Here is a 22373-nt window from a genome sequence, read left to right on the forward strand (position 1 = left end):
AGGAATGTTGTATCCTTGCTTAGGTACGTGGTTTTCGGACGCGTTTCAATAATTAACAAGCCTAGTCACTGTAACTGACAGGCGGAAAACAGCAAGAAGTAATAAATGAGCGATTCTTATTAGTAAATGAGATGCAAAACGCAAGATGACAGACGACCTTTTCAAAACTACGCGAATTCCTGTGCCTATGAAAAGTTGCGGTGGCGCCATCTCATGGCGTCTGTTAGAAAACGGCTCGCCTGCGCCTCGCCGCTCGCGCCACTAGAGAGTATTCTAGTACACTATAGTTCCGCGTGAGCTTCGACGAACGCCATGCCGAGAAAGAAAATGTAAGTAATATAAATTGAAATGATTTTTGATGTTTTCGAGATTTTTGTCAGTTATTCCTGAGTAATTGAATATGCTGTGAAAACAATGTCAATGTGGTATAGGCAACATTTTTTTGTTTACGATCTGTCAAACAGCGGTGTCCTATATGTAGGACGCTAGGCAGATCGGGGTTCGCTGTTGTGTCACTCTGGAACGCGCGATGCGTCGCGCGCGTAGCGTTGAAGTAGCATAGTAAAATACATATGGACGTATGGCAGAAACTTTTTTTTTTTTCAATTGCAGTAAGAAGATTCCCTGCAGTTCATTTTACCGCAGAAGAGATCCGCAAACGCTCAACGACATTCTAAACCAGATTGACGCTGGGGAAGATGTACCGTCTACGGTGGCCATTCTTCCGCCCGAAAATCACGCGGCGGCAGTGACAGATGAAGAAAGCGGTGATGAAGAAGGCACCAGCATGGACCATCTGCCGGGGAGCACTCTTCGTGCTGAAGTTCTGGACACTTGTTCAGAGTCAAGTGAGGACGAGAACGACCAGGAGCCACCAGCTAAGCAACAGAAACGACGTGTCAAGTGGGATAAACGCGACTTGAACGCGAGTTTCCCAACTCGCCACTCGTGTGATTCAGACTCCGCTGAAGGAGCACCGCTAACTCCAGTAGAGGCATTTGAAAAATTTTTCGATGATGAAGTCATCAACCTGCTTGTTGCAAACACCAACACCTATGCACAACAGAAGAATCGGTTGTTGAACGTGAACGCAGGTGAGATGAGATGTTTTCTCGGCATTCTGCTTCTCAGTGGCTATGTGCCGGTTCCAAGGCGTCGCATGTTGTGGGAAAACTCACGTGATTCTCATAATGAACTCGTCGCGAACTCTATGAGGCGGGACCGATTTGAAGCCATTTTCACCAACCTACATGTGGCTGACAACAACAACCTAGTACAAGAAAAAAACAGTGACTGGCTAGTTGGTTCTGCATACTGGAAAAATTGCAGCGCAGCAGTAACAAATACGAGACGAGAAGGACGCAAACACAAGCGCTGACTAACAACTGTGTTTTATTGCTCTGAGCCAGCCTATATAAGAACTAGGTACAAAACAACAAAAACAGAAACCAACACATCACCTCACGCATTCGTGGCACGATTATCGGAATTGTCTCCCGTTCCTCCAATCTTTCGTCCTATCATTGGCGTTCAGAAATGACATTTCTTTTTTCACTAAGGCACACAGAGGGGTTGCTGACACACTTATCTGCGCATTTTGATATCGCCAGAGCTTCTGCTATCAACCTCGTGGTGGTGTCCCGACACTTACGAAGAATAACTGTGCTTTCAAGGGCAGGGGTGCAGCCTTTGCACTGGCTACAGTGTAAGGCGAGTTCCCCTGAGTTTGGGTCCCTTAGGTTCCTTTCTCTCGTAGCCTTGTGTTCAGACATCTCCCTGTTTGGCCTATATAGATGCTGCCGCACGACAGGGGAATTGAATATACGACATCTTTTTCGCAATCGACGAGACGCGGACGGTGCCTCGTCACGCAGTCGGGCTCACGTTCGGTGTCAGAATTTACTCCTCTGCACAACTGATGCAGTTTCTTCGGGGCCGAGAAGAAAATATCAATTCCCGCTCTGTTTCCTATCCTTTTCAGTTTTTGTGATACTGCATGTAGGTATGGTATCACAGCTGCCTTTGTTCGACGTTCATTTGTGGTGGGCCCATTTCGCGATTGTTTCAGTATGCCCTCTGCAACAGCAATTAGGAGATGCGCTGGATATCCGGCTTGCTCAAGACGACCCACTTGGCTTCGAAAGGCTTCCTCTTTACAGTGCCCACATGTTTTCTCAAGAGCGCTCACAAAGCACGACTTCACAATGGCCCTCTTCACAAGCTTTGAGTGCACTGAGGCATACGGGAGGACTGGTTTTTTACCCCTCGGCTCTTCTTGGAGCTGCTGGACACTTACCTGAATTCCACCTTTGCACAGTTCGAAGACCACATTGTCTCTCAAAGAAACGGGATTTGCATTGGTTCTTGTGTCGCGCCCGTACTAAGCGATATATGCCTTGGTGTCCGGGACCGCAAGATACGGGAACGATGCGCTGAGTTTGGCATAGACGAAGTGTTTAGGTTTGTAGACGATTTCCTCGTAATCTTGAACGACGAAAACGGTTGTGCGAATACGTGAGTGCCCGAAGTTTTGACAATGTTTTCAGAGTGTCTTCGACCGTTGGAGGTGACTCATGAGCGGCCAGCCAACGGCCACATTAGGTTCTTAGATTTAGGACTGTACTTTGGCTCTGATCACGTTTGCTGGGCCTGTGAGCCGAGGGGTAAAAAACCAGTCCTCCCGTATGCCTCAGCGCACTCAAAGCTTGTGAAGAGGGCCATTGTGAAGTCGTGCTTTGTGAGCGCTCTTGAGAAAACATGTGGGCACTGTAAAGAGGAAGCCTTTCGAAGCCTTTTTGACCTTTTTGATCTGTGGCGAAGTGTATTTGGTTTTTCAACTTTGGAGGTGATAATTCCCTCTACGCTATCTTTGTACTACGTGCCTATCGCACCTATGCCTTTTTCTGTATGTATATATATGAGTTCCTTCTTGATAAAACTTAGTTGTGAGACAGCGCTTGTTTTGTCCCCTTTCTGTGTCCTTTGTCCCTCTGCAATGAACCGCCAAAATGTGACTTCGCATGACTTTTCTTCAACATGACTTTTAGACATTTGAGTTTGCGTCTGGTGCAAAACTATAGCGGATAAATCGTCGAACAGAACTGTTCCATGTAAACATGGTTACAGCTCCAGAGTCCGACCGGTCTGACTACCGGCGTACAAAGCGACCAGCACCGCGGAAGCTGGGACTGGAATCCAACCCAATGTAAATTCAACTCACCAGTCGATGCAGGAGAGCAACTGCAATTATAGAAGCAGAATGGTGGAAATTTTGGTGCAGTGAGAAAATAATCGCAACCATGAGATGTGTGACATCCAGCTGAGGAATGGAACAGGATCGAGCCAAGGGAATGAAAACTGCAGCACGTAAAAGTTGGTACAACGTCGGCAGCATCATGCGAGTATATCTGGATTGTGTCTGATCTAAATAGTGAAGAATTTACTCTAGGGACCTAAAAAAGTTGTTCTTAGTAACCGAGTGTCCCTTGTATGTGATGTTGTTAACGTGGCGAACGTAGGAAAGCCAACCAAACCACTTACAAATGTCTCTTGTAACGAGACTTTACTATTGTTTGGTTTTAGGGGGTTTAACGTCCCAAAGCGACTCAGGCTATGAGGGACGCCGTAGTGAAGGGCTCCGGAAATTTCGACCACCTGGGGTTCTTTAACGTGCACTGACATCGCACAGTACACGGGCCTCTAGAATTTCGCCTCCACCGAAATTCGACCGCCACGGCCAGGATCGAACCCGCGTCTTTCGGGCGAGCAGCCGAGCGCCATAACCACTCAGCCACCGCGGCGGCTCCACTATACTATTGTAGTTTCCTTGTTCTGCACATAATCTTGTAATGCCACAGTTGGCTTGTTTTTGGGAGGAAAGGCCATTGTCAGGTGTATAATAACACCTTTTGCCTGCCCTACCTGGCTTGTTTACGTAGTGTAAATGAACCAAAATAAACATTACTTACCATTTGGTTCCCATTAAGCCCTGGCTCACTTCTGGATTGTCACTCACCTGATAGAGCGGCCGGCAGAGGTTGGTCTGTGACATGCAGATGGCTTCTACTGGCCAGTGAATGAACCAATTCCTTTGCAGCACGAGGCACGGCCTTCCCTGCACAAAAGCATATCTCAGAACCGTTCTCCTCATCTCAGCCCAAAGCACCTCAAACTGCTTGCAGACAAACATCAAAATCAAGACCAGAAATCCATCTCAGTATCAATAATTAAATAAAACAGAGAACAAAAGCCTATTTATGAGAACACAGCAAAGTACCAATATTAAGCTAAAAATATCCAGGAATATTAGGAAAATGACAAGAAAAAAATGCTGCATGAACCAGTGCATAGCTTGAACAGCGTGAACATTTAACAGAGTGAGCACCATGCCCATAATTGTTAATAGGGAATCCAACCTATGTTTCCCTGGTCTTGAAGTCTCCCCGACCAGTTTTTACAGAGCAGCTTCAGGACAACTGAAGTGCTCTCTGCTGTTTAGTATATAAATTTTCCATGCATTTTCCGGCACATACATAACACTGCCTGCTAGAATATGCCAACTGCATAGCAATGTCCTTCAGGCCCCGGCTTGGCTCCGGCAAAACAGCAATTTGTAGCCATTTCATTTAACAACAAAAACTATCATTATTTCTCAAGCATGTTCATCGGAGTCTATTCCAAAGAAGGAGACAGTCACTTGAAAAAAAAAGAAACTAAATAAAAGACTAATGTTAAAAGGGGCACTACGATGCCAATTAACCTAGTTAAATGGATTCCTTATACATTCCAGAGACCAGTGGAAGAGAATTTTTGAAACTGGAGGATGCAAACGAAAGTTATCCTACTAAGAAAATTCAAAATAAAAAGATGAGACTAAAATGCCTTTGCACTTGCCCAGTGCTGAGATTTGGCACTACCAATCGGAACCAAGACTTGCACAACACAGACGCACCGGAAGCTCGCATGCAACTGTTGCCATGCCAGGGCAGCCAACAGCCACAAATTTTGACTGTAGGGGTGACCAACTCGACAAAAGAAGTTCCCCTTGCAGCAAGACTTTGCATAAACCATGTCAAGTTCCCCTTGTTTCTTAGTTGGCAGAACTGGAAGGCTAACACCAGCCCCCCATCTCCAACGTCGCCTCCTGTCCAGTCTTGTCTCGTCGTGTTTTTGGGAAGGTGTGTTGGTCGGCTTTACTTTTTTGCTAACTTCTCAGTCTGGTCCGAACAACAGCGCTTGCCTCCACGAAAGTTTGAAGTGAAAGTTTGATTACATGCATCGTGTGATCACAGCTTAACTCTGATAGTTTTTGTCCATTGGGAACAGTCCCAAAGTTGCATTTTAAATTTCGCACCATACTGACAATATCAGCTCACTCAGAGGTGCTGCGATGTCGTAGGTCTTACAAAAAGTGTTACAAAATTGCTCATGTTACCTTCGCGGAAATAAAGAGAACTGATTTCGATTCGTGATGAAGCACTTTCGGTTTCGCCACATGATTTCAATAGAGGCACATGAGAGTTCATTTTTATTTTTATTTGCACTTTCTTGCAAAGGCCGGCGAAAGTTATTTTCATATTTATTGGCATTGTCCATAGTTTGACCATTGCAGGCGTTCATAGGGTATTATCGCTCTCCTGGTTTACCGAATTTCCAGACCTGTATTGAAGGCAGCTGCAAGAAGCGAAGGTGTTGTGTGCGCGCCAACACAACTCTGCACAAGCGGAGAGCAGACAAGTGTTTTATGTGTGCAGATTGCGACAAGGCAATGTGCATAGAGCCATGTTTCAATGGCTACCATACCCTTAAATACTACTGAACATTTTTACAGTTATCAGTCATGCTGGCACCAAAGTACTGTTTCAAATTTTTCCTGACTTCAAGTTATTTCGTAATAAAGTTATTTCCTCAATAAAGTAATTTGATCATCAGGGACATTTATTTTTCTTGGGGGGGGGCATCAAAGGGTTAAACTATCTCTAAAATGGTATGAACTATGAACTAGCCCTGTCACGCACCTTACTGTAGTCCATGCTGTAATATTCCCGTCATGTGGCAAACTTCGAGTCATTTTCACTGAAATTGGTACAAGGCGTGCAGCCTATTTCACACAGCTCATACATAATAAAATGGTAGTATTAAATGGAAATGTTCCTTGTCAACAAGATTCATATAAAACAACAATCACACAATTTAAAGTAAAAACTACAGCTTCCCTGAACCCTTCGAAGAACTCGCACAGAAAAGCAATTCTGATGGGAAAGGCTGCAAAGCAACATGAGAAGCAGAAGCCAATAAAAGCATGACATGATGCCACATATGGCAGTATAACAGCTACCACATGTAAACAAGTTTTTGCCAGTCACCACTGTCAAACAGTGCTATTGTCTAGTGGAATACAACAGCGTTTCTTAAGAGAACGGCCTTTGGTCTCCAAAGCATCACGTTTCAAAAACACTGAAGCAGAAAAAGACACCAAGTGAATTGCAATAATGGGCCTTTTCCGTGCCATGTGGAGCATGCCGCACTGAACAGATTCCCTGATAATTTTAACCGCTAGTGTTGTTTTTAACACGTACTGAAATCTCAGTTGACAGTAGCTTTTGCACTTTGCCTCCTCCAAACTTTGGCTGCCACAGCCACAATCAAACTAATTTAAATGAAGCCAAACGTAAAAGTAGACAAGTTCAATTTCAATAAAAAAATAGCACCACCCGATTACAACATGGGGTCGTGGGCAGACATGGTCTAAGTATTGGCATTGTTGCAACCTTCACTCTGCTTTTATATCTCAGAAAGCCTCACTACAAGGGATAGGGCACACACAAACAAAAAATAAAATGAGTACAGAACCTGTTGATTTTCAGTAGGTGCCCAAAATACTGTGAGAAAAGCCAAAAGCAAAGAACAACCAGAGACTCAAAAGATGGCAGAATGCAAGACGAGCAACAAGAGCAGATCAAGTGACAGAAGCGTGAAGTTTGCAAAAAGGCGCAGTAACTAGGAACAGTAAGCCCCGAGAAACAAGACTGAGAGGCAAAGAGGGAACAACAGGAGTGTGGGGCTTCAAATGGTGGATGGGAGTGGCCGGCGCAACAGCAGGAGAACAGCAGTGTGGACCAGGCAGCTATTGACCCACTGGCTTCCAAAGCTGCCAGATCAACACTCGTGAGAAGCAGGGCCATATCACCAATGACGCTGAAACAACAGCACACAGCTTTTACCAGAGATCACAAGTTATGACAAAATGCTGGATGGCTGCTGGGCACTTTTTGATAATGGCAGCAGTGGTTCCACTTTTTCAAAGCAGTGGCTCCACTTTTTCAAAAGTATTTTTGCTTGCATTTGTTGATTTTCTATTTGGACTTTTTTTTTTTCAAAGCTTGACTATTGCTTTCAGAGTGTAAATCAACATTGTTTGTCACTCTTCTTCAGCAAACTATTTTAAATGGCAATTTTCAGAGAAAAACAAGCATTCACTGGGAACCTTGGATTCTGAGTGGAAGTGAATGCATAAGCCATGACATTTGCAGCAATTGGCAGCCCCTGCAACCTGGCATTGGCTCCTAGTGATCATGAAATACTTATATGCAGTGTTCCTGGCACGCCACGAAGAAAGCGCCCGTCTCTGGCAACATGTAGCAGGTTCAATACAATGGCGCAATTTAACACAACCCTTCCAAGACAACTGTGAATGAGTTCTCCAAATTCAAGCAGCCACACTTGACTTTACATTCTGCCACTTTACTGCAAGCGATATCAGGAATTATAAAAATATTTTAACAGCATCAAGACTACACACAAGAAAGACGACAACATGAAGACACTAGCCCAGCAGTTACCCCTTTTAAAGACATAAGGAGTGAATGTCATTCACTGGAAATGACATCCAATTCACCATCAAACACAGAAAAGTTTCCTCAAATCTTAATTTGTCAATTTTTAAACTGTCAGTTGCTCCACCAACAAAGTCTGGCTGACACATGCATCACTACTGCTGACTGCAGTACAATGGCCAAGCACCTCTCTAGAGCCAAGAGACAGGCAAAGGTGTAAACAGCCAGCAAAATTACGTGCAGGCAAGAACTGCTGGAGGCTGCAGTCGCAGAGTGACTGAGGTCAGCTTCAGCCAGACTCAGCAACCTGAGACGGTGCCACACTCCAACGTAAACCAGGCAGCAGGGATGGCCGGCTTCGCTTTCCAGCCCCTGTAGTCCAAATATTGGAGCACGAAATCGCCAAAACAATGTTAATTTTATTTCAGCCATTTATGCATGCCGTAATGCTCCACAAGCAGCATACACATGTATAAACAGCAGTAACAACTTCTCATAAAACAGAAGCCGCTGAGAGTTTAAACAGGACCACAAGTGTGAAGACACTAAGACCGAAGCCATGTTTTCGGAGTGAACAACAAACACGCCAGTGGCTGATCAAACAGATAGAACGAGAGCAGGGCTGTGCACATCAAGTGAAGCAGGGCAGACAGTGAAATCCGCAAAGGCGTTGCGTCACGAGTGGAGCGCAGAACGACCGATGAGTGCTTGCAGCCGTTTCTACGTTTATCGTACTGATTTTGCACCCGCGTTCACACCCTATTGTCAACAAACAAGCCTCTACGTTGTACAGTAAGGCCCGTTTGTGCAACTACATGTCTTGGCGCTCTGTAAACGCGCAAACTATGCTTTCACGCACCCATCAACCGTCCATCGATAGTACACTTTCCGTCCCGGCTTGATATGTGCAGTGCAGTTTCTTCTACACAAACGAGGACGCGCCGGCAACCCGTGGACACAATGGCAACACAGCAACAGTGAGTGGTGCGTATAAACTACCCAGTTGGGGCAAATGCACAAGAATGGCCTTCGAACGCACTTCTTTCTACGAGCACTGCTGTTGCTCCATCGCAAAAAAAAAAAAAAAAAAACCTTGCCTGTGAAGAGAGCACGCACAAGGCGACACTTAAAAGCCAGCATGATATCAAAGACAGAAAAGCGCTTCACAATGACACACTCGCAACGAACCATTCATCTCTGCGACTACACCTAAACTCGTCAGCACACGAGATACGACAAAGCACGTGGCGCGCGGGAAAGCTGAAAAGCGCAGTTGTTATTGCACATCTTACCAATAAGAAACGGCACATTACCTGACCATGTCATCATCTTACACGCATCATTCAGCACTCCTATGCACGCAGACACCATGCAGAAACCGCGCCATACGCCGCCATCACACCACAAAGCGACCACGTGACACGTGATCACTTGCTGAGGTAAATTGGACCAACTGGACAGATGGCATAGCACAGAACATAGAATTTCTAAAGAAACTCTCTGGTACAGCACGCTTGACTATTTTTTTAATTGTCTATCGGGCAGCACCAGCCGCAAAATTATGAAATTGCGATCATGATCTTTCAGTAATTTTATGATACAGATGTTAGTAAGTAAGCACACTGCGACAGTAGGCAGAAGGCTAGGATGGGGAGCTTATGTACTTGGTTAACTTTTCTGTCTTCAATTAATTTAGTTTCTGGTCTCTCTTGTTGTGATTATTTCTATTGTTGCACTTTGTCCAAGTTTTTAGAGATCGTTGTTTCTGCCTCGAAGTGCTGACCCCTTCTTAACCATCGCCGCATCTACGATGCAAATTAGTTTCGGTTTTGTTTTGCTTCGCGAATTATTTGCTTTCATCATCCCAGGCTCGTTTCCAGACTTGAGAGGTACTTCAATGGGTTTATGCCGTTGTTATGGTGCTGTAGCACTGAAAAACGCACATATCATCATGAAAGGTTCTGCAACTTTCAGCGCTAGCTGATTGCGGACACTGAGGGGTGACTTAATTGCACCGTGACTGTGGTCTGTCTGTATACCGAATGCTTCCGCGTTCTAATGAAATTAAGCGTTTTCTCAGAAAATGGAGTACTTATAAGCTAGAAAGACAAAACAAAATACAATACAGGCATAGTCTCAACCGGTGGAGACGATAGCACCAGTCGGGCGGCTAGAAAATGTTTCCATTTTCAGCTGGATATATCGAACCGGAAATCAAGTCAGGATGGTAAGTTAGTGGAGGTAGCTCCATTTTCGCCATGATCAGATCATTTCCAGACACAGCTGGAAAGTATTTTCCAGCTATATAATTTGTTCCTCCATTTTCTTGCGGGCAGTGCACGTGCTGCGTCCCAGTGCCGACACCAGGTCCCCGGGGTATCCGAATAATAGCCAAATATCCCAACACCGTTGAGTACTTGACAGGGATGTCCGAGGCAAGTCCTTGTTTTAGATGTTCTGAACAGGGGGCCGAACCGCAATTTTTTCGGATTCACTTAGGGTTCGGGTTCATGCCTTCGGGATAAGTTCCGGGTTAGCTCCAGAGCGACTTAACCCCTTCAGGCGCTGGGTCCACATATGTGGATGTGACCTAAGACTCCTCATATTTTCGTACGCAAGGCTGTCACATATATTAAGGAGTCTAAATTAAAGTTTAAAGGAAAGAGGTGTGAATTAAGAAGACGTGGATTAACCGAAGAATAAAGAAGATGAAGAAGAAGCATTCGGTGAGGTGGAGAGAGATGATTGGTGGAGAAGCATTGAGTGAGGTGGAGAGAGATGAAGGTAGAGAAGAGAAGAAGAGGACGACGACAAGACTTACGTGTACTAATACGAAGGCTGTAAAAGGGCGAGTGAGAGCGAGCAAAGGAGGAGGGGAGGGGGGGGGGGGGGGGAGAACGTAGAAGCGGAGGCTCCGGCGGGTCAGGGACGCATCGGCTGGAAGAGAGCGACGCCGGCTACTGCTCCGGTGAGCTCGCGTTCTACGGCTTCGCACCGTGGACTTACTGCCGTGCTTGAGCCCGTTCCAGGGGGTCAACGGAGGACGCTACCACCTGCTACGGCCAGGGGTATCTCCAGCGCTGTTGCCACCCATCCGGGTGGTGCCCCCAACGCCTACAACACCAGCACCACCTCCACGGGCGCTTGGACCGGGAGTTTATACGACGCAGCCAGCGACGCTAGCCCAAGCACGGCGAACGCCGCCTCGACGCCAGCTACGGGATCCATACAACGCCGCAGCCGCACCGAACCAACCGTGAGCACGAACGCCGACCACTAACAGTAGAACGCTAGTGTAGACGCTGGTAGCAGTGTTCCCGGGTCGTGTGTATTTATAGTCTGTGTTCTATGTTAGTTTTGTATTCTAGTGTTTGTATCACGTAGGTTGTATTACATGTGCGTTTGTGTGGGTACAGCTGTCGCCTAGTCTATTCTTTCGGTTCGACTGTTATTCGGTGAGATCCGTGACAAAGGCGAATTTCCACCTTTATTGATTACCGCGCTCTTACCATTTTGACCCTCCGATGGATCGATGGATGGATGGAAGGTAGGAGCGTCCCCTTTGAAACGGCGTGATGGCAGTTGCCACTATGCTCAGTTTTTTTTCCTTCATTTTTTTAACCGTGTTGTCAGTTATTAAAATTTTCCATTTTCCTTTAAATACATCTTTATACACTTTTAACTTTATGTCACCTATCTGCTTTGAGCCACCAATCTTCCAGTCGCTTTTTCTAATTTCCACGGAAGATTTATTTACATTACTATTGTTATCTCTAAACCCTAGGGTTTCAGGAAGAGTGACTGTGCCAGCATCGGCATCGGGATGGATACCATCGCCAATCCTTGTCAAGTTTGTATCGCCCATAGAGTTAATTAGTATTAACTAGAGGGAAAGCTGGCCCCCGCCTATGGGAGTTTGCATGGAGCTTCTTCGAGACCACCTGAACCAGCATAATGGTGCGGAGAGCTACCGCCTTCAGAACCACAACTTTTGACCAAAAAATAATGAAAAACAAAAGTTGTTCAATAATCAAGAATGTCTTAGCATTCAATATCCTGTGTATAAATTGGAACAAACGAGCAGAAAAGCATGTAAATATAAAGTGCCCAAAATAAGCAGAGGCTTGCTCTCCTTTTTTATGAGAGTTTGCATGGAGCTGCTTCAAGAACACCTGAAACACCATGGGCGTTCTAATCATTATGGTGCGGAGAGCTACCGCCTGCAGAACCACAACTTTTGACCAAAAAATAATGAAAATACAAAAGTTGTTCAATAATCAAGAATGTCTTAGCATTCAATATCCTGTCTATAAATTGGAACAAACGAGCAGAAAAGCATGTAAATATAAAGTCTGCCCAAAATAAGCGGTGGCTTGCTCTTCTGCCTGCCGCGGTGGCTCAGTGGTTAGGGCGCTCGGCTACTGATCCGGAGTTCCCGGGTTCGAACCCGACCGCGGCGGCTGCGTTTTTATGGAGGCAAAACGCTAAGGCGCCCGTGTGCTGTGCGATTTCAGTGCACATTAAAGATCCCCAAGTGGTCGAAATTATTCCGGAGCCCTCCACTACGGCACCTCTTTCTTCCTTTCTTCTTTCACTCCCTCCTTTATCTATTCCCTTACGGCGCAGTTCAGGTGTCCGCTGATATATGAGACAGATACTGCGCCATTTCCTTCCCCCCAAAACCAATTATTATTATTGTGCTCTCCTATTGGCCAAGTATTGCAGACAACAAAAGCCATCATTTCGTGCTTAACAGGCATTTTTTGAAAAAAATATGCTTTGGAGAAAAATTTTGTGGCTTGAACATTTTAAGAAGTTTTAAATGACATTTAAAAAGCAAAAACTATTTATTTGCGTCGTGTGCCGCTATGTTTTCGCTACTGTGGCTTTTGCGCACAACGTTTGCGACAAAGTCGTCAGCGCCGTGGACGGAACGGGACATCTGAGTAACGCCACTCTCTATTCATTAAAAAACCGACTGTCCCGCACCAAGCAGCTCATCGCCCCATGATGCTTTGAGCGCCCATGGTGGCTCAGGTGCAGCGCCGCCAGCTTTCCCTGTGGTTAATAGTAGAAAATCTATGGCGGCGCCACCTCTTGCTATTAGAGCGAAATGCGTTTGTAAAAAAAAGAAAAGAACATGTGCATCACGCCGTTTTTTGGCGGGACGAGTGAAGATCTTTCCTTTTGGCATTCTATCTTTACAAATCATTGTGAATGATGGAATTTAGGGCTCGGAATGAGTCGATAGGATGGACGGATGGATACGGCTGAACCCTTTACATCGGGCGGTGGCTCAAGCCACCTAGCCATGTCTTGTGAAATTTTACTCCCGTCTTGCTTTTAGCCACCAATCAGATAACCTTCGCTTGGTTACTTCTAACCTCTTAAAATCCACTTTCCCTTCACTATCCCTAAACCCCAATGCTTTGGGTATCAAGTGTTCAGCCGTTTCCTCCTTCTCTCCGCACACAATGCACAAAGTGTCTATCTCCTGGTACCTGACTCTATACGTCTTAGTCTGCAAAACTCCAGTCCTGGCCTCAAACAACAACGAACTTCCCCTACAATTATCATAGATATTTTCTTTGACAATTTCCTGTTTATAGGTCCGGTATGTTCCCAGTGCTGATTTCGTCAGCATCCCTGTTTTCCACAAAGCTCTCTCTGTTCCTTTAACCTTTTTCTTAACCGATAATTGCTGATTTTCCCCCTTACTGCTGTCCAGATATTTGCTTGTCAATTTTCTAGTTCGCTTTCTCCATTTCGTGTCAACATTCTTTATATACAGGTATCTGCAAACTTTTCTAGCCCATCGCTTTTCCTCTATCTTTCTCAATCGTTCCTCAAATGCTATCTTACTGCTAGCCTCTCTGCTCTCGAAAGACGCCCATCCCATATCACCCTGTACCCCCTGATTTGGTGTATTGCCATGTGCTCCCAAAGCTAACCTCCCTACTCCCCGTTGCCTAATTTCCAGCCTTGCTTGAACATCTGGCCTCATACACAGGACCGCATTACCGAAGGTCAGGCTAGGGACCATCACCCCATTCCAGATCCCTCTTACCACCTTATACCTATTGTAATTCCACAGTGCCCTATTTTTCACGACAGCTGCATTCCTACTAGCTTTATTCATTACATATTTTTCATGCTCTGTCAGGTTAATGTAGTGTAGCGCCCTCTCTTGGGCGGCGCCGACAACCCGCCTAGCGCGCGCCACCCTGCGAAGAGAATAAAGACGGCACCTGGTCGTGGCTCGTGCAGCCACGGCTAGGCAGTTCTGTTCTGGTGTCGGCTCGTAGCTGTGGTCTCGTTTCCTTTGCTCCTGAGGCGTTAAGCCTACATTGTGGTGACCCGTTGAGTCGCGCCTTCTCCATCAGCTGAGTTCCTGGATGGCTTACTGGCAGAACCCAGCCTTCGACCCGCCGCTTCCGGCCTCAAGGCGTCGGCGAGTGGTTCACTCAATTCGAGGCGGCGCTGTACCTGAACGGCATCACCACCCAGCCGTTCAAACACGCCGTCCTCTGCGATATCCTCCCGCCCGACCTGCTGCACCTACCTGCCTGCCTTGCCTTGGGCAGCCGGCCGTACGACGAGCTGCGCGCTGCCATTCTGGAGGACTTCGGCGTCTCCTACTGCCCGCTGCCGCTCTACGACGCTGCAGACCCCCTGTCGCCGCCGCCAGCAGCTGGCGCAGGACCAGCCTCGGTCTCACCCACGCCGCCTTCGCCCCAGCCCTGCCCGCCTCGGCAGCCCCTGGCCGCTAGCTCCCCGCCACTCCACCTCTGCGTCTCCGGCGCCGCCGTCCATCGTCACGACTCACGAGCCCTTCCGGCAGGCTCGGAGCTACCGGCGCCCCCGGCCCCACCTTCGGCCTCGGCTGTCCCGGCGCCGCCAGCCCTGCCGGCGTCTCCTGCCCACCAGGTGTCATCGGCCCTCCCGACAGCCTCGGCACACCCAGCGCCCCCAGCCATCCTGGCGGTCACAGCCCTCCCGGTGGCCTCGGCTCTCCCGATGCTCACGGCCCTCTCGGCGGCCGTGGCACTCCCGGCAGCTTCGCCACTCCAGGCGCCTCCTATTGCCGCTACCTCGCCAGCGTCCTCCTACGTGCACGGCTCGGCGCCAAGGGCGCCACTCGTGCGGACGCCCGTCACGTTCAAGTCAATCGCTCCAAGGCTGTCTTTGAGCGTGTCCCAGCACCCCATGCAGTCCACCACAGCTACTCCCTACCTGGAATCTCGATGCGCCTCCCGTGGCCGCCCCTCTGGGTACCAGACAGTTCAGCCCGGCGTCAGCTGGGCTACACACCTAGCTCCCTCTGCTGCACCACCTCTCATGCGTCGGCCAACAGCTGCTGCACCTGAACCACCGGCACATGGTGCATTTCGCAGGCCGACCCGGATGACCCATCTGCTTCACATTCCCCTCCGCGTCCCTCGACGCCCTCTGAAAGCTCGGCCTCAACGCCACAGCCCGAGTCGCCCTCCTGAGCCTCACCTTCAGACCCCGGCCGGCCTGCACGACTCTTGCCTGATACCGACTAATCGTCTAGGAAGGAGAGGGGAGCCCTGTAGCGACCCTAGCCTCCCGGACCAGCCCTGGAACGAATCCCAGCGCCGCCTGACCTAGCGCGCGAGTGCCATCGCCGGCCCTCCGTCCGTTTCGACTTACAGTCTAGGCGGGGGGGGGGGGGCCTGTAGCGCCCTCTCTTGGGCGGCGCCGACAACCCGGCTAGCGCGCGCCACCCTGCCTGCGAAGAGAATAAAGACGGCACCTGGTCGTGGCTCGTGCAGCCACGACTAGGCAGTTCTGTTCTGGTGTCGGCTCGTAGCTGTGGTCTCGTTTCCTTTGCTCCTGAGGCGTTAAGCCTACAGTATTAACGGCACACCAATTTTCATCGTCTCAGACGAAGAAAAAGTGCTGCAGTAGGCGTTCAGAGTGGCGCGTCCACAAATGTGGACGTGGCGCCTGAATGCCGAAAATATCAAAGTGTCGTTTTCTCCCCAGAATGCGCCGTTTTTTTGTTCACGTATGGTACGAAATGGGCTTATTCCTTACGAGCGTTGAAAACTATGCTTGTAAAACACTCTCCGGGGCATGTTGGTTCATAGCTAACAAGAATGAAAGCGCAATACGCGGCGGTTTATGAAGACAGTAAAGTGTTGCATGTTAGCGCCTGTCCTGTCGGTTTCCTCGTTCTTTGTGTCGTGTTGTTGCGCTTTTATTCTTGTTAGTTATGCTTGTAAAAAGAGAACGTCGGAAGACTCCAGCGCTGATGCGTTTTTCATGAAAATAGCCGATGGAGAAGCACTTCCAAAGTACGGCCGATCGATCAAGGAAGACCCGCAGGTGGTCGCAAAGAACCGCCACTTAGCTGAGCCGCTGCCGGGAAACACAGCGCCCTATGGCGAGTGCTTAAATTCAGGGAGGTATGCGAAGGTCTTAGACCCCTACCAATATTCAAAAAGGGACCTGAGACCATTTGTGCTACATTGTAGAACGCATGAATTCGAAGGAAGCAACCATTTTCAGTTACGGTCACAGCATTTTCTCTCTGTTGTTCTGAAAATTTCGCTGCGGTTTTTAGCAAGAATCATTAAATTATGTATGAAACCCGAGCTGGAGAAAAATACAAAGTGGCAGCACACACAAAGGAGGATGAAAAAGGGGAACCCGTGCCCTCACACCATGGTCAGTCTAGAGCTGGCCGCTAAGCTACAAGGCTACAAACAATAATCAGTACATTCGTAGAGCGAGGGGAAAGTTTGTTTCAGGTCTCTGACAAAACTGATCAAACAACAACCGTTAAAATTTTCTCATTTTTGCAAAAGCCATGTGCAAAGCAGGACGCAAGATGCTATCTCTCTCTCCCTATCCGCCTGTGCTCATATCACTCGAGACCTATTCGATGCAGCCGGACTTGAAGCATTACTTATGATGGAAGCAACCATTTGCCCCGGCTTCTGAACACGTTAATTGCACAACGGTGCCGACGTGAAGGCTGCACATCTAAAAGCCACATTCTGGGCTTGAAATGCCTAATATTCCTCTTCCTGCCGTCACAGAATGACTGATTTTATCTGTTTTATAAGTCATGAACTGCTGAATAATTCCCTGAAGTGTATATTTCCAGACCTAACCATTTATTCATGTCTAACGATCAGTTAGAAAAGGCAAGCAAATGTAGCAGTGTTTATGTTCATGTATCGGGTCTAAGGCCGAATGTCCACATATGTGGATGCGAATAAAATATGCTTAACTATGAATATTTTTGCGTAATTTTTGCACATCACTTCTACTTAGTCTACTGACCGTCATTTATTCAAAAGATTTTTCCTTTCAGAAGATTTAATTGGCGCCTGAATGGGATATATCCGTGCCGGTTCGAACCGGTGCGAACCATTTTTAAACTGGTTCAAGCGGGTTCACATGCATTCAGGATCCCCAAAAAATCAATCTAAATGGGTTCTTAGTCTACCTTATTATGCTGTTTACTTTTCTAAATGCTGATACATAAATTTAACAAAAATCCAAAAATGTGTTTTAAGACTCAAAATCAAATCAAGTCAAAATTACTGTAGATAGGCTATGTATGCGCTAGAATCCTTCTGATGATGGACATAAAACGAAATGCTGGTCGATTTTGAGTCTACAAAACCTTTCAACTTCAGCTCTTTCGGAGACCCCGTCGTACGACTGATAGCTAGGGGAGTCCTGAAGCTCGAGTCAGTTGGAACTTGGGAATATCTCTTACGCCGAGTGCATACGCGGTGCCGTCAGGACCGCCGCATGCGCCCTGTACCTTAACGCACATTACTGAGAGGGGAATCTGTCCTGTATGAGCATGTACCTGCAGGCAAGCACCTTTCCGCCGCCCCAAAACCGATCGATTTTCTAGTCACCCCATCGGAAAACCTCCAGAATGTATCTTTTGCGCAGCCTACCCCCCCCCCCCCCCCCCCATCCCCGAACCCCTTATATTACCCCATGTAGGGGTAAGCGCAAGCAACCCCTCAACCGTTCATCCTCCATCGTACAAGAGCCTCGTGGGAACATTGGCTCTCACTAAAAAACCAATTAAGAGCTTAATTTCCAAACATATCGCCTTTGTAATTCGCTTTATATATCTTGATCCCCTATAGAGAAACATCACGAATTTTGGCTTCTAGCTATTACATGGTAAAATTAAGATTTTTGGCCTGTGCCGATGACTTCACCCTATTTTGTTCTAAAAAAAGAGTATGACAAAACAGCAGGCTTGGAAGCAGTATACTTATCTACACGGGCACAAACCTGCAACATCTTCAGTGCGACACTGTGGCAAGTGCTCATTATGCGAGGAAAAATTACATGCACTGCATACATTTTTTTTTTGCTTTTCTGGGGTGCTCTTAAAGGGAGCCTATGCGTTGACAGAATTTCTTGCTCCCTTGATAAAGAGTGGTGAATCTGTCGTGTACTTTTTGTCTACCAACTTGTTTCAGGATTTTATTTCTTTTTTTACCGCAAACTGCTCCTCCGTGGCAGCTGTGTCTAATAGGAACACCTGTCATTTCTGGACGTGGTCACGAGAAAGTTTTGTGCTTATACATTCGGTTTTCTCACTTTCCTCTTTTCCTTAGAATACCTGTACGGCCTCTCCAGAAGGCAGATGATGAATGAATCCTCATCGGTCATTACCCAGCTAGCACAAACTGAGATATGAGACATCTAAAGCAACTATCCGAAACGAAACAAACGGCTAGAAAACGGTGTGAAAATCCGTTTTCAGCTGGTTAACGTCTTATACCAGTCATATAGATTGTCTAATGTCGTAAAAAAACGTCCAGGAATGAGCTACAGGAAGACCTTGTTCTATATGAAAGCAGGTAGTTTAGAAAATGTTTGAAATATGATTTGTAGCCCCCAATTTGTTCGCCTGAATTTGTTTGTTTTGTTCAGTAAATTGGAGCTAGAGCATTGTGGGTCCATATCATGCTTGCGCTGTGCACTGCACAACAATCCTGCTGCACGCTGCTAGCTTGATGATGGCGTCAGCTGCTGCTATTCTGTGTAGATGAAGAGAAAAATGCCAAAACAGCGCATTTTATTACGAATAATAAAATATCTTATCCAAAACTAACGACACAAGCAACATCTGAGCAGGTTGCACTAAACGGGGTAGAGGAGGAAAAGAGCGTACCTGAAATAAGTCATATCACCAACATTTGATGCAGACGAATGGTGCATCAGAAAAAGAAAGAGTAAGCTCCCATTCAGGATCTCCCGGAGACATGCTACATTTCCTTGTCGCGGTGAAAATGGCACATGTATGTCCGCACTTGTTATGTCACGAAACATTCGTTAAATGGTGGTGACAGCCCAGGAAAAATAAAAATGGCCCTGACCGCATCGCCCATGACGCAAGGGCCTAAACCAAACTAAATTAAATAATGAGGCACAAGAAAATCGTGAGCTTTCCCGCCTGTTTGCGCAGACTATGTGGCAAACTGATTGTTCTTACATCCCGCAATAGCTTCTATAAACTGCAAAGTTATCGATCAGTAGGCTGCAGCTCAAAACATAACAGTTAAGCGAAATGTGCGCAAGGAAATGCGTCGACATTGTTTTCACTCGAATGTTTAATGCGACCCCTGCTTGGCGTGCACACGGCCTCTTCGCCTCTGAGAAAAAAGTAAGTGCTTAACGTACAGCTAGCTCTGGCTCAAGGTAAATAAACTGTGTGCCCATTCTGCGCCTGTCCGAATATTGATTCACCGTGCTTATGTGGCCTTCCCCTCTTCGTCGGCGAGGAGAATACACAAGCACGGCGAGTCAATTATCTTAGCAAGGGCGACAGCAGATTTTTCATACTAATTTGACAAAAGAAGCTAATCAAGCCATACTTACGCATGAGAACAAGATAGGAGGAGTTCTGCAACAATATTGGGGCATAAGTATACTCACAATTCTGGCGCCCTTTAAAACGAGCACTTCTTGAAACTGGAAATTAATTGCAGAATGGGATTGTGGGTGGATTGGGTGCGTATAAAGGCAAAGAGGCAGACGGGAACGCGGAGCGAGTAGGAGAGATTGTGGTCCCTGAGTGATAATCCAGGACACATGGGAGAGATAAGTCGAATGGCACACTTGGCGCTAGCGCCGCACACCCCAGATGGTACAGGACACTGACAATGGGCGGCGGGACATGCGGTGGCCTGTAAGTCCATATAGCGCCTGCAAGAAGAGAAGCATCCAGGCCCGCATCCGACGGTATCTGCTGCAGTTAGATGGTGATCTCATCTTCTGTAGCAACACCAGCCCTCGGAGACATTACTGAGTCGCTGCGGCATCCAGCCACCATGGAGTCACCGCCACCAGCTTCGCCCAGGTAGCAGCGGAGCACGGAGACCTCCCAAGCCCAGAGAGACGCTGCAGCTGCAACAGACCGCCCAGAGGACGGCATGTGAGCGACGAGACGCACATAGAGGTGGCCACAGTTCCCTGAGGTCGGACAGCAGCACTGGCAAATGGTATACACTCAGAGGCGCGCGGGCTCAGCACGGTGGAAGCGTCGCACGAGCAGGGGAAGATCGCAGAGGAACCACTACACAGCGATGGTGCGAATAGGTTTGCGCTGCCATGGCGCATAGGCTAACTCGAACCCGGGCTCCATTGCGTAGCGTGTCTGATCCTTCGGGCTGAGGAAAGATGGAACTTGAAGTTTGGGAAGACGAAAACAAGTGGGTTAGTGGCACTTTGCCAAAACTTATTTACATGTCGAACCAAAGAGCAGAGTCAAAAACTAAGAGTTCATGTTTCCAGCGGCACGATGAGCCTTGTCGCCAGGGCCCAGTTGTACTTTCTGACTAAGATCGCTCCTTAAATCCCCTAAGCTTCCGCCCCTTCATAAGGCGGTGGCCAATCCAACACGAAGCACATTCCTTCAATATGGGAAAAGTTGCTCAGCAGTGTGGCAAGCGGAGTCAATGGTTGCAGAGTCGACCGGTGGGAACGGGCGAGAAATTTCAAGTCCGCTGCTATTTTCTACAGTGGTGCGAGCGGCTCCGTGCTCCCGGAAACACATGTGGTCCTTGCAGCGCCGCGGGCCTCAAATGCGGCGAGCTTTCTATGGCGTGGCCGGCTCCTGACGGACACGGCTAATTACTTGACGGTGCCGTCCTTTTATTCCCCTGTCGCTGCCCCCAGGCGTCCTTTAACGGTAACCAGTGAAAGGGAAGGTCATTCCCACCGAGCGAAATGTAAGAAAGTTCCGCGGGTTCTCAGCGTGGCACCCTTCTTTGGGGTAGTCGGCCACTTGACGCCGTCGAAGTCGCCGCTGCCGTCGCCGCCACCGTGGTCACCCTGGTCGAGGGAGTCTGCGCCTTAATCCACTTCGGCTGGTGCGCATCCCGTTCATAACAGCGCGCTCGATGGTCGCTGCACGGCGGGAAGGTCGAACAGAGACAAGAGTAAGTTAATTGGGTACCACAGCGCAGCGATGCCGCGAAAGGATGAACGCACGATATCCATCCTGCAGCAAGGAAACTGCACGAATGACAAGAAAACCACCGGTTTAACCTTTGGCTAGGGCTGCAGGCACGCGAAGGTTCTCGCGAAGACCACTGGAGAAAGTGCAAAGGCGTGTGTGGCGTCGGCACTGAATGTGAACCGCGCAAGGTGCTAACGGGCGTAATACGGTTTCATGCTCGACACGTGGACGACTTCAGACATGGGCGGTCAAGAAGAGCGGACAGTTCCTTTTCGGGAACACTTCATAGCTCACTTCGCTGAGTTGACGTAGCCCATCGTTGGGGCCGAAGTAGCAGAGCAGAAGCTTTTCAGAGCGCCCGCGCAAACTTAGTGGACTATATACACAGACGTGATCGCCGGGCTGGTAAATCATCTCCCTGTTGCTGAGGTTGTAGCGTCGTGCGTCGGTTTCCTGCTGGTGTCAAATACGTTGTCTAGCAAGACGGCGAGCGGCTTCTGCGTCACGCACGAATTGGTCAGCGCCCGCGACAGAAGAAGGGGCACAACCAAGGAGCGGCATGGCGTCCAGCAAGGTCAGGGCGTAACGGCCATACACCAAACGAAACGGAGTGAAGCGCGTCGTTTCTTGGAGGGCGCTGTTATACGAAAAAGGGATGTAAGGAAGTATTTCGTCCCAATTGCGATGGCCATCGTCGACATCCAAAGACATCATATCTGCAATGGTCTTGTTCAGCCTCTTAGTCAGTCTGTTCGTTTGAGGATGGTAAGCAGTCGTTTTTCTGTGATTGGTGCCATGAGACACAAGACCTCATGTGTAAGAGCCGACGTAAACGCGGTTCCCCGATCAGTTAATACGACCATGGGGGCGCCATGGCGAAGCACAAATTGGTGAACAAAGAACTCTGCAATTTCAGCCGCGGTGCCACAGGGAAGAGCCTTGGTCTCAAAGTAGCGGCTGAAGTAGTCAGTGGCAACAACAATATACCGGTTACCCATGGAGGACATCGGAAATAGGCCTAGTAAGTCTATGCCTGCCCGCTGAAATGGGACTCGCGGTGGATC

At 47.9% G+C, this 22373-nt stretch overlaps 2 pseudogenes across 1 annotated transcript in view; one reads left to right on the forward strand and one right to left on the reverse strand.

The window, feature by feature from the left end:
• The window catches only part of LOC144120151 (uncharacterized), a 106892-nt pseudogene extending 97645 nt beyond the window's left edge, over positions 1 to 9247 (reverse strand). The window contains exons 1-2 of the transcript XR_013312430.1: positions 9128 to 9247; positions 4016 to 4114 (exon numbers count right to left, since the gene is read on the reverse strand). The product of XR_013312430.1 is annotated as an uncharacterized LOC144120151 (transcript). The remainder of the gene's footprint in view (positions 1 to 4015; positions 4115 to 9127) is intronic.
• Positions 9248 to 10261: 1014 nt separating this feature from the next.
• Positions 10262 to 22373, forward strand: part of LOC144120152 (uncharacterized) — an 86701-nt pseudogene continuing 74589 nt past the window's right edge.

This window comes from Amblyomma americanum, chromosome 2, assembly GCF_052857255.1.
Source record: "Amblyomma americanum isolate KBUSLIRL-KWMA chromosome 2, ASM5285725v1, whole genome shotgun sequence".
Lineage (NCBI taxonomy): Eukaryota > Metazoa > Arthropoda > Arachnida > Ixodida > Ixodidae > Amblyomma > Amblyomma americanum.